Consider the following 12,427-nt stretch of genomic DNA (forward strand, 5'->3'; position numbering starts at 1 on the left):
ATGTAGTGTGAAATATACAGTGACTTCAACATTCTGTAGGTGGAAAGAAGGGTCTAGGAGAGGGTCAGATATTGGATATTTAAGAGGGAGAGTGGATAACTGAAATTTAACTACAGGATGGGAGACTAGGTGTCGTTTACCTCTGTGTCCCCAACACCTGGTACGCAATAGGTACTTAATAAGAATTTGCTAAGTGAATAAACGAATGATGGAGAAGGCCCTCAAGCAGCTGGGGGGACTTGAGATACAGAGCTTTGGTAGGAGGAAATTGACTGAGAAGAGTCAGGAGAGAATGGCCTAAGAGGAAGATAATGGAAGCTTGGAAGTGGAGAGGACTAAAGCCCAAGTGAGAAGATGCCTGATCAACTCTGCACCAGAAGTAAGGCAATTTAGGGAGAAAGCATGAGCTTGGAGTCAGATTTCCTGAGTTCAGATCCTGGCACAACCACTTGTTTTCTTTAAGATCTTGGGCATCTGTAAACCAGGGATAATGACAGTTCCTCCGTCAAAAGGCTGTCATGAGGATTCAATGAGGTAATACTTATAAACCTCTTAGACCAATGACCAGCCAAGGGTCAAGCTAGATCGACTCTTGAGAGTGGCAGCGTTTCAGAGAAGGATGAGGGACTTAAGAGCCATAAAAATCTGAATGATCACTGTGGTGAAAGGAAAAGGAAGCCAACCAGGAATGAGTAAAATGTTGACCAAACATCTGTGAGCACTCCACTGACACAACTGTTGTCTTGGTGATGTGACTGACTCATTTATTTGATTTTCCTTAATCTTCCTCAGTGACTTTAAAGCAAAATGCAAGAACACTGATGACTGAGTTGACCTGAATTTGGGGATTGTTAAGAAAGCTGCATTAGAAGGTCAAAGAGATATGGGACGTTGAGACTAAGGGGAGGATATATTCAAAATGGTAAGCCCAGGCATTAAACTCAAAGCTTAAGAAGGGAAGCCCAAAACAGCTAATAAACTGAAGGAACTGGGAGGTGGGTGCGGGTTGGTGACTGAAAGTCTCAAGGTCAAACAACGGCTCTGGTGGGAGAGGTGGAAGGGCAGGATGTGGTGGACAAAGCAGTTTCCAGTGTTCAGAGATGGAGCAGCTCCAGATGACACAAGGTCCAGTTAAACTTCACATGGAGGTGGGGGAATCCAGAAAGGAATGGAAGCAAGGCCACTTCGTTTCCTCTTGATCAACTCAAACCACTGTGTTCCCAAGGGTATCTCATCAAAATGTTTTGTTGGCAAGGAATTCAATAATTGATTAACTGCTCTAGTAAAATCCCTCTAACGTTCTTCTTGCTATCTCAAAAGGCAGTAGGTGAGTAGTTAAAGGCAGGGGGAAGGCTCACACAGAAATAAAGTACACATCCAGGAATATCAGTAGAGACAGAACATTGATAATTATACCATATGTTTATACTTTAAATATAAACATTAGGTAAACTGGCTGATGTATGATGTCCCATTCAAATCAACCAAAAGTCTTCTTAAGGGATTGATTCTTTCTCATCATTACCTGGGATATGTGTCCAAGAACCATCTCAGCAAATGTTAATCCTCTCCCATTCTCGTCTCAGTGCCTTCTCTCTTTTCTCCACCTCACTCTCAAAGCAGCCGTGTGCGCTTGTGTGTGCGCGCGCACGCACACACACATACACACACACACACACATACATAAATACATACCCTCCCTACGCATAGTTTATGGGATTCAGTCATTTAACAAATATGTACCAGACACTGTTCTAGATGCTGGGGCCACAGCAGTCAGAGAGGTTAGATATGTGCTTACATGAAGCTTATATTCTAAACGGAGAGATAGTTGACAAACAAGTGAACATATTCATAAATAATTTCAGATGGTGAAAATGCTACCAAAAAAATAAGTGATGTGATAATAAAATATTTTATATTCATTTGTATATTAAGTCTGTACATATATAAAATTATCATGTAGTAGGTATATATCCCCATTATTTAAGAAATTGGGGTGAAAGTGACAAAAATTATGATCCAATATAGAACTGTAGGCAGAAGAGAAAGTCATTAATTTGCTGATTCTGTTTTTCTGCTCAAGAAATCACATAGAATATTTGGCTTAATGACATATGAATCACAAATACTTTATTAAAAGTTTTTAACAGAAAGCAAGTTTAAGAAAGCCTTTTCCCCCCCCAACCCCAAATGGTTTTACCTTCAAAGCAAGATCTAGTTAAGAGTGCTACCAACCAGCACTTTATTCTCCTGGCCTGTCAAAACTAAACTTCAGGGTCTGAGGTCCTTTGAGAACAATCTCAAATCCGTGATTCCTAATTCCAACTCCATAGTCTAATTACCAGTGTCCCTTCTTCAAAGAACTAGAGCATAAGAATTCTGTTTAGGCTAACAGAATGATATATTAGACTCCCCTTGAAAAAGAAAAATGGAACCACTGCTTTGCCTGCAGAAGAATTTCTTAAGATTTTTTTGGCATTAGATTCCACAGGCAAGCCAAAAAAGAGTGAATGTAGGTTTTGTTTCTAAACTAGGATCAGGTGAAAGGGAAACATCAATCTAATGTGCATGTTCACAAATACTTTTTCCCTTTTATCCTACCAGTTAATAATAACCAGCACGCCAGGACCTTGTGTTATAACGAAAATCCCAACCACTGCAGATGGGTAGGGCTGTCTCTTGGAGGCCCCACCACCAGAGTCCTTTAGCCTCAGTGAATCTCCTGTGAAATTCCAGAGCAAGCACATCTTATTTGCACTTTTATCCATCATTCTTTTTTAAGCAACTAAAATCAAGTTTAAGAGCATGTTTGTTATGCCTACAGTCTACTCAAGGTAACCAAATTAAAACAGACTGAACAGATTTTAAACCTTCTTCATAAATGGACTTTCCCTCAAGAAAGCCAGAATCAGCCAGGCTGTAAGTCTGTATTCGTTTGGGAAGATGGACGTTCATACCTCCCCCGTTCTAGTTCAGTATGTTTCATGTGTCTCAGGCACAAATCGATAAGATGGCATTTAAATATGGAAGAGAATTTCAGTGACATCTGTACTGTTATCATTTGTGTTTCAAAGTGACACCACCTAGAATACTATCCCAGATAAAGATCATCAGAGTGTGCCCGAGGCATAACTCAAGAGTAACCAGTCTGTCACCAGAGTCCTACTTCTTATCCTTTCTCATCTGTCTCCCCCAGTGGGGAGTGGAGGGCGTTGCCTTCCATCTCTGGGGGGTAGGAATGTTTTCTTTCAGCTTTTCGGAGAGTAATCAAGGAATCGGAACTGAAAAACTGCTCTGGGACCTTAAAGGCCCATTATATAAACACACAGGCGGCATACATCAGCAGGTTTTATACTGTAGGCAGTCTACCCCTTGTCTTGTCCCTTCTACTAGACAGTTTTTGGTATGAGGGCCCTTCTACCTGTCCTCAGTCTTCTCTAGAATGTGAAGCCCATGCATAAGGCAGCAGTGCTCTTTTCACACTTAATTCCAAGATCTCAGTGCAGTTCTCTGTGCTGGGCTCTCCTACCTTGTGTAGCTAATACCTCCGCTGTACCACTTAGAACGGCCTCTCCTCAGGAGTAAAGGGCCTGGCCTGCCCGTCCCCAGTCTTCTGGAAACTTTTGTCTGGAGTATTCAAGAATTCAAGCCCTCAAGGAATTGGAATGTGGTGTCTGTGATGAAACTAAAACCATAACAGAATAGAAAGAAGTTCTTCAAATGTACCTCCTGTAAACTTTTATATACTGTATTAAAACCAGACTCTGTCCCAGGATAATCAAATTAACCTATTTAAAAATAGTGTCTCAAAATTTGATGTCCAAGAGAACAGAATTTAATGAATGCAGATGTTTTTCAAGTTTGTATCTCTAAATTGGGTAAAGGTAAATCTTCCTGAATTAGAGGTACATAATATTAATCCCAATGCTGTGCTGTCTCTGCAAGATACAATTGACCCTTGAACAACCGAGGGGTGTGGGGTGGGATTTAGGAGAACCAGCCCTCTGTGCAAAGATCCAAGTATATAGTTGGCCCTCCACGTATACACATATACCCTCAGTTCCTCCATGTGTCTGGTTTCTCTGTATCTGCAGTTCCATATCTGCAGATTCAACCAATAGCAGATCCTGTAGTACTGTAGTATTAACTATTGAAAAAAAATCCACATTTAAGTGGATCTGTGCAGTTCGAACTTGTGCTGTTCAGGGGTCAAATGTAATTTTTTCTAGTCCTGGTTAGGGATTCCTGGTACATAATAATGAGACAGCTGGATTAAATGACTGTTAATCAATTCTCCTGCCTTTCCTTGAGAATTAAAATATCTTTTGGTGTTTTTATTTTACAGAACACAATTTATATACTAGCTGAGAATAATAAAAAGGGCACTTTGAGTTTTAGTCAGTGAAAACCAGGACTACATCACTGCACTATTTGTTTCCACAAGTGATTCTTTTTTTCTTTCAAAGTGATATACATTAGCTAAAGGGACATTTAAGACATTAGAGTAGGACTTACTTAAATTTATTTTGCTTTAAAATGCATTTTGTTTTGCTTTTTCAATGAACTTCAGTAATTACCAAAAAGAAAAAGGAACCTAATTTCTTTATTATGACCTTCAGCCAGAATGATGAACAGTATTTAATTTAGGGAAAGTATTCTTTAAAAGCTAATATGTCAAATTACTGGCTTCTCCCTTTGACTAGAATTTATATTTCAGCATTAAAACATATGGTAAGTCCTAAATTCCCTTGAATTATGTATAAAAGATGAAAAATAACTAAGCTTTTTTCTTCTAACATACTGAACTCATCTTAATTCTTAACGTACTATTCTGGTGTTTGGAAAATATCAATACTTACAAAGGAATGTAAATTATAGCAGTTCACATCTCTTAGTTTTCTATATAACTGTGTTTCTTCCATAAAAGTGTGTAACTATCACCCACCAAAGCTTAAGCCTCTTCAATTCCAAAATGAGGCTATGGCCACTGTCCTTTAAAACCATGTCTCCGTGCACCTGCTCATTCTGTGCTCTCTTCCTAAGATACCCTAACCCATGGTTCCCACATGTGTCTCCACTTAGGATAATCTGGGAATTTTGAAAACACTCCCAAGCCCAGGTCACATCCCAGGCCAATTAAATCACATGCCTGGTACACAGGCATCAGGAGTTCTTTTTAAAGTCCCCAGGTGGTTGCAATATGCTGCCAAGTTTGAGAACCGCCACCTCAGCCAACTTGTTCCCAAACTGTCCTTCATCCTTCCCATCTCAGTTGACAGGGTATGTCTGAAGCCCTCCCTGAAGGTTCTAGGCCTTCCCATTACTCCTCCTGCATATCTCTACCACAGCAAGTAGTAAAAAGTATATTGTATCTGTTTACCTGCTCACCTGTTCCCTCAAACTACTCCAAGAGTCTATGTTTAGGTCTGAATCCCAGAGTCTCACCCTGTGCTTAGTGTAAGGGCGTACTCAATAAATAAATTCATGGAACGAATAACTTCTTCCTAATAAAAGTAAAGCAAAAACATACAGTTATGTTAATATTTATATGCTATGGAGAAAGTATTAGTTTAAGATGTGTTTTAGGATAATGTTTCACTTGTTGGGCAATGTCTCTTATTTAGGAAAACATCTCATCATACCAATGAAAATAAATCTATATCTCAACATCAAAAAGAATCATAAAATATAACTTTGATTACCTACAAAACTTCATTCTTTATTGTAATAAGCACAGAAAAATGTTTCCTGTGATAAGAAACATCTAAAACAACCCATCCTTTCTTAGTTCCATTTCCATCTTGAGTGGATTATGCGTTGTTTTCCAAAGCAATCCTTTCCGAATTTTATGATTCAGGGGTTTATAAAACTGATTTTTAAGAGTTTTAAAGTACTTAGTTGGGACTTCCCTGGAGGTCCAGTGGTTAAGACTCCGTGCTTCCAACGCAGCGGGCAGGGGTTCAATCCCTAGTCCAGGAACTAAGATCCCACATGCCACGTGGCGCGGTCAAAATAAATAAATAAATAAATAAAGTACTTAGTTTACAAAGTGTATCATGTTAAGAGTCTATGTTTATCATGGTATTCATGCTGTTAACATGATCATTATGATTAAAAAAATTCATACAGTAAGTTTTGCTATAATCAAATTCTAGACAATAAACCCAAGCTTAAACGCATGTTTTAAAAAAGAGGTTTATATTTTTTATTTTTTTGCCTTATATATCCTGAGAGGTTTATTGATTTCTTTCTGTTTTCAATGTAATTGTAGCTTCTTTTTATTAGTAGGAGTGATAATATGATTTTTTCATTGTGGTAAAAGATATATAACATAAAATTCACCATTTTTCCAGGTTTGTTGAGATATAATTGACATATAACATTTTATTTGTTTCAGGTATACAGCATGAAGGTTTGATATACTTATAGATGGTGAAATGATTACCACAATATAAGTTAACATCTATCACCTCATATAGTTACAAATTCTGTGTGTGCATGCATGTTAACTTTCAAGATCTACCCTCTAAGCAACTTTCAAATATACAATACGTTGTTTTAAACTTTAGTCACCATGCTGTATGTTACATCCCCAGTACTTATTTACCTTATAGCTGAAAGTCTGTACCTTTTGAACACCTTCATCCATTTTGACCACTCCCACTTATCCCTTCCTCTGGCAACTGACCAGTCTGTCCTCTATATCTATGAGTTTGGGATTTTTTTAGAGTCCACATATAAGTGATATCATATTTAAAATATTTTGCTCCTTGGGTTACCTATTCATTTCATATTGCAGCAATGTTTTACAATCTAACAATATGTTATTCTTTATCTGCTAGATTTTTATGCATGAAGCCTGAAAAAAAATCTGATTTAGGAACTTTTTTCCAAGACAGTATTAAATTCCTCACTTGTCTCACATCAAATTAATTTAAGACCTTAACAACTACTGTTCAATATGCACTTATTCTGAATGCATATTAAAGACAAAAATGAGAGAAAAAGTATAATCCTCCACTTTTTAAATGCCAACATTGTAATCAACTACTAAACAAAAATTTAAATTTAGTCTGTTAATTAAATACACATAATTTAAAAGGCAGTCATTGGAACATGGTTCTTGTCCTCCTTCCCGTAACGGGAGTCATGACTTTAAATCATGAGTGCAATAGGCTTAGAAACTGTTCTGCTTTATCTGAAATGAGCTCCGAATGAATTTTCAATTGTGGAAAGACAAAAAAGATTACCGTTCCTAATATTCAGTTCTAATGTCATGGTTCCCAAGATGTAAAAGCTGTGAATAAGACAACTATTCCAAGGAACCTTCAGCTGTGAACACAAAACGGAATTTCTTTTGCCATGCAAACAAGGCACACAGGCATACTTTCAATCAATAACAGCTAGCTTTATACATTTATGTTTGGATCAAAAGAGCAGGGCAATTTTAAATCTGGCTTCTGTTAGCATCAGTCTGATCTGGGGTGGTGTCCTTTCTTAGGTCCTCTGCTTCCTTGTCTCCTTGTCACATCCAGACCCACCCCATTGCTCCTTTAGTGAGGGGCCCTGTGGGGCGTTACCGCCGCCCCTGGCCAGGGCTCACCGGGTCAGCAGGCAACAGAACACCTAGGAGGGTATAAGCCCGGGGGGCTAGGGGTGGGAGGGTTGGAGCTCTGTGGGTCGCGGGCCTGGGGGCCAGGTGGAGGCTGGTTCTCTCTTCGTCTCCAGTTCCCCGAAGCTGGTCCAGTTGGCGCAGGCTGACTGGAGAAGCGTAACTCACCCTTTCCTAGAACCAACAACTAAAAGTGGCAAAGAAATCTCCATCTCCTGTCCTGAGTCTTAGTGCCATAAAAAATATCTTCCACTGGCCCTTCGCATCACGCGCTGACCCTCGGCTACCATCGAGAGCGGGCAAATATAATTTCTGAGAGGTCACTGGCACTAAAACCACAGCGGATAGAGAGGCCTTGTCTACCTGAAGACGTGGAGAGGCAGAGTTAGCGGGGGAGGCTTGGCTTCCTCGGCAGCGCCCCCTCCATCCAGCATAAAACCCGCGAAAGAGCGGCGTCCTGAGTAGTGGGTGGGCAGGTGGGTTCGAGACAGGAGGACGGGAGGGAGCAAGGAATCACAAAGCCTCCTCCGCTGAGGCCGCCTCCTCTCTCAGTGGCCTCCCCACAGTCGCTCCGAATTAATAAGACGAAGATCAGACCAAATTGCCGCCCCCGGCCAGCCCAACTGGGCTCCGGAGGGAGCGATCCCGGGAGTGGGGGTCCGCGCGTCGGAAGGGGCCATTAGGCCAGAAGGGAGGTAGCTGACAGTGTCCCCTCGCGCCTCCGTCTCCGTCACGCGGCGAAAGGCCTAGATCGCCGCGGTCCTAACACAGAATCCGTCTGCGGCTCGCCTCCCTCCCTAACCCCGGAAGCGCGGCGCCCTCGGCTTTCTCCCGCCCCTGACTCGCGGCACCCCTCCGCAGGACGCTTGGTTGGGCCCGGGGCGGGGCCTGCAGGCGCTCCACGTGCTGCCGCAAGCTCCGCTCCCGCGGCTCTGCCACCGCCCCCACCACCTCTGGGTCGACGGGGGTGGAGTTTCAGGGGGGCGGGGCGGGAGGCGTGGGCGAGGGGCGGGGCGGACGCGGAGCGCTCGTCCGGCTGCCCAGGCCAAGGGGCTGAGAGCAGTGGGGCAGGCGTGGCGGCCGCAGGAAGGCACTGAGAGCTGACGGGAGTCCGACGCCTGGTGCTGCGAGCTTTCTCTGAGGTAAGACCAGGAACCCGGCTCCCCAGGACGCCCCCCGAGCCCGGCCACCGCGCCCCGGCCGCTCACTGTGCCCCTTGCCGGCCGGGTGGCGGTGGCTGGACGGGACTTCAGGAGGGCTTCTGGAAGTCGCGAGCCCCAGCCCAGGCGGTGTCCCCTTCTCTGCGTCTTTCTTCGCCTTCTCGTCGCTGCCTCGGCTCTGGGCGTCGGGCACCGGGCTGGAAGGTCGCTTTTCCGCGAGTCGGAGCTCGCCCACGCCGGGAAGGGAGGACGGGGCCCCGGGGCAGCTGAGCCGGGCGGCGGGGGAGGAGCGGAGCTCCGGGGCCGCGTCTGCGGCGAGGGCGGGAGGCCGGCCGGGGCTGCGGGCTGCGCCCCCGGGCACGGTGCGCGCGCTCGGCTTCCCGGTGGTCGCCGGCGCCCTGGGCTGGGGGCGCCTGCCCTTCGCGCCCTGTCTCTGTGACCCGGCGGCGGCGCCAGCCCCCGAGCCCCGAATTCCTGGGTGCCGCCTGTTGTGCGCGCGCCGGCCCGGGCAGCCCGACTGCGGGAGGGGACCTGAGGCGCGAGGTCTGCCTCATCGTCCCTTAGCCGGGGGAGCCGGAGACTGAGTTCGGGCTCGGCGACGCCGGAAGGGGGCCTTGGTGGGATGCGAGTGGGGGGCGCGGCCTGCAGAATTTGGGTTGCTGGAGGAGCTGTCGGAGCGCAGGCCCGGCCCGGGGCAGAGGAGACCCCCAGCTGCTGATCTGGGAGGGCCAGGACCTGTCAGGGATGGACAGCTGGGAGCCACCGGGTGAGGTCTACAGGGATTATAGCAGCACCTCCAGTCCCGGGACAGCATAACCTAATGGTGAGGGCGTTTTCTTGAAGGCAGGAAAAAATGGAAAGCTGTCAAAATAAAGCCCATTTTAAAGTTGAAATGAAAGTTGGAGGATTTTCAGGCCGTGCAGTTGTGTAGCTAGTGTCCAAAGAAATATTAGCTCCTTGACACCCTTTTCGTTTGGATTTCTTAGCAAAAATATGTTTTGCCAGTATTTCCCCTAGGAGTTGTGCATTGCCCGCAGTGGGGAAGGAAAACTTAAGCAAGCGTTCTCGGGTTTCTTTTAACTTGCCTGTGCTCTCCAGCCTTTTTGAGTGTGCAGAAAAAGTATCTCGCTGGATTTCTCATGTAGGATTCCGGCTCTTCTTCTCTGGGGCCCGTCGATGTTTGTTTATTGGTTTTATAAGCATCTATTTAAATTTAGTCCTTGAACGAAATACTCCCCGTTGCCACAGGGTGTAGTTTAGGGATTAGAGAATACTGTTGGATAAAACTGCTAGTGGCTTCATTTTGCAAGAATGTAAGTCATTTCCTTTCTGTGATTTCAGGGAGTTGATATTTCACAGCATCACAACTTTGTGGGGAAAATTTTCCGTAATACATCTGTCATTAAAAAGGCTTTTGACTTTTGGATTTCTCTTCTTAGAGCAGAGCATAAATTTAGGCTCAGCAGTGTTAAAAGTATCAGAAGTTTTTCAGAATCTACAGCATTCTGAAACTATTGTAGAAGGTAATTTTGACAAGCACCAAGACCTGCAAACTGCCTGCAGGATAGAGAGTGGGGGAGGGGAGAAGACCAGAAGAGAGAGGCAGGAAAACAGATGCCTGGGCTGTTGTCCTTTGTCGTATAAAACTTCTAGCACTTAATCATTTTTCCTTGGGTGTGGTTTTGAGAAATAAAAGTATTATGTTAAAAATGAAAATACTCCACAGTATGAGACAGCTGACATTTGAATGCTCTTTCAGTATGTTTGTAAACATATTGGATTTACATTTCATATTAAAATGGACTTCTGGGATTATTAGATGAGAAGGGTCCCCCAGGGGATATCTAGTATCAAGTTATCTGCAGGATATCTTTTCCAGAAAGCAGACTGCCTGTAATATGAACTAATTCTCCCCCCCATCCCCCTTTGAATTGCTTGTAAGAGTGCCTGAGATCTGACACTGATGGACCACAGTAATCAGCAGTTCTTGCAGGGCCCCAAACATTTTAAGGGACAGGAAATCTTTCTCTGTTTCTACCCCCTCCTTTTTAGTGGGGCAACAGGGGTAAGCTACCAGCTTCAAATACATAATTTGAACTTGCAGATTTAAGATGCTCCTGGCTCTACAGGAAAACTGAATGGGCCAGGATGAAGACGGCTGCTTTTGAAAGGGAAATGTCAATGTGCTAGGTAATAATTTTTAGCTACAAGTTCTTTAGAAACTCATTCAGCTGGTCTAGTTGAATTGAGCCGGGGGGGGGGGGGGAGGGGGGACGGGTTGTAGAGCTTTTCTGATTTCTGAACTTTGTTTCCACTTTTAACTACACTTAACAAAGCTTTTGGCTTTCAGAACTTATGACATAATAGACCATGTAGGCTTTTGCTGCAGATGCTTGAAATGAAAGTTTCAAACAGAATTGTTTTTGACTGAGCTGTCAAGTTCAGAGTTTAGTGTAAATGAGTCCTGTCTCACAACTAACTTTTTTGATAAAGGAATTCTTTGTAGTTTTCAACTTGAATGTTGCAGATTTTGATTTCTGAGTCTATGGGTTTTTTTTTAAAAAAACTAAAACCTGCAAACAATTATTTTAATACATGAAAGCCGGTACCAAGAAAAGATTAATTCAGTCCAGATGTAAAAATGTATGTGAATTTTAGATTTGGATGATCTCAACCAGTTTTCCCTTTTGTTGATGAGGCTGCCTGGATCCCAGATGGCATTCACAAATTATCCCTTAGGTGGTTTTCTGAGTTCAGAACTAAATTTCACCAGCCTTCTCTGAAGTCATTTTAATATTTTTTCAAGTTTTCTGAAGGATAGAAAGCTTTCTGCATTTATAGAGAGATGGATTTTTCATACTACTCATTAATACTAACCTTTTAAATGCCCTGGTTTGGTAGATGAAGCCTATGGGGAAACTGGAGGTATTCAGTATTGTGTATTCTTCTTTTTCTTTTTTTTTAATTAAGAGGTACAAAACTCCAGTTATAAGAATTGTGTATCCTTATGGGCAAAGCATAGAAGATTTGGTTTTCGTTTATGCAATTCCAACTTTCTTCTTTTAAAGAAAAAAGTTTTAAATGTGTTTACAGTCTTCAGTAGAATCCTGTTGTAACAGTTTGTGGTCTCTGATATAGCAATTGTATGATGAGCCTCTACCATTCTTTCTCAACAAGAAACAGCAAACACAACTAATAAGAAGACTCCAGTATTTTTTTAGCTTGTACTCCCAACACCAGAGTTATAAAGGATGTGTGTTATATATTTAAAATTATAATTTTTTAGGAAGTCTTTGTATGATTATATAATTATACATTTTGGGTGTTTGAGTACATTGTGATTGTATATAAAACAATCCAGTGTAGGAGGGGGGGAAGGAAAGATTTAGTGAAGGAATTTATGAGTGGTGAAATTTTAGTTAAAATGTATCTTTCCTGAAACCCAAACAGGAAAAATGGTATTGTTGGTCTCTGTAGTTAAACTTTGATATAGGGAGTAGTTGCAAGGGCTATTTGAATTGCACATTCTTCTGAGGAAGAGGCTTTGGGGGCCTATAAAAATAAGTAGAAACAAGTTAAAGGGATAATTTGAGAGGAAGGAAGAAGTAGAATACTGGGCATTGAACTGCAAGGAGAATCTAAACTTAGAAGG

At 42.9% G+C, this 12,427-nt stretch overlaps 1 protein-coding gene across 11 annotated transcripts in view; it reads left to right on the plus strand.

The window, feature by feature from the left end:
• The window catches only part of FRMD6 (FERM domain containing 6), a 262,742-nt gene that overhangs the window by 174,439 nt on the left and 75,876 nt on the right, over positions 1–12,427 (plus strand). For 2 of the 11 annotated variants that reach the window (XM_004285597.3, XM_004285598.3), the window contains exon 1: positions 8,623–8,757. The exons of the other annotated variants lie outside the window; for them this stretch is intronic. The gene's annotated coding sequence lies outside the window, so the exon portion shown is untranslated. Of the gene's footprint in view, positions 1–8,622; positions 8,758–12,427 lie in introns of those variants that run through there. 11 annotated transcript variants of the gene reach the window in all.

The sequence above is a fragment of the Orcinus orca genome, chromosome 2 (genome assembly GCF_937001465.1).
Source record: "Orcinus orca chromosome 2, mOrcOrc1.1, whole genome shotgun sequence".
NCBI lineage: Eukaryota > Metazoa > Chordata > Mammalia > Artiodactyla > Delphinidae > Orcinus > Orcinus orca.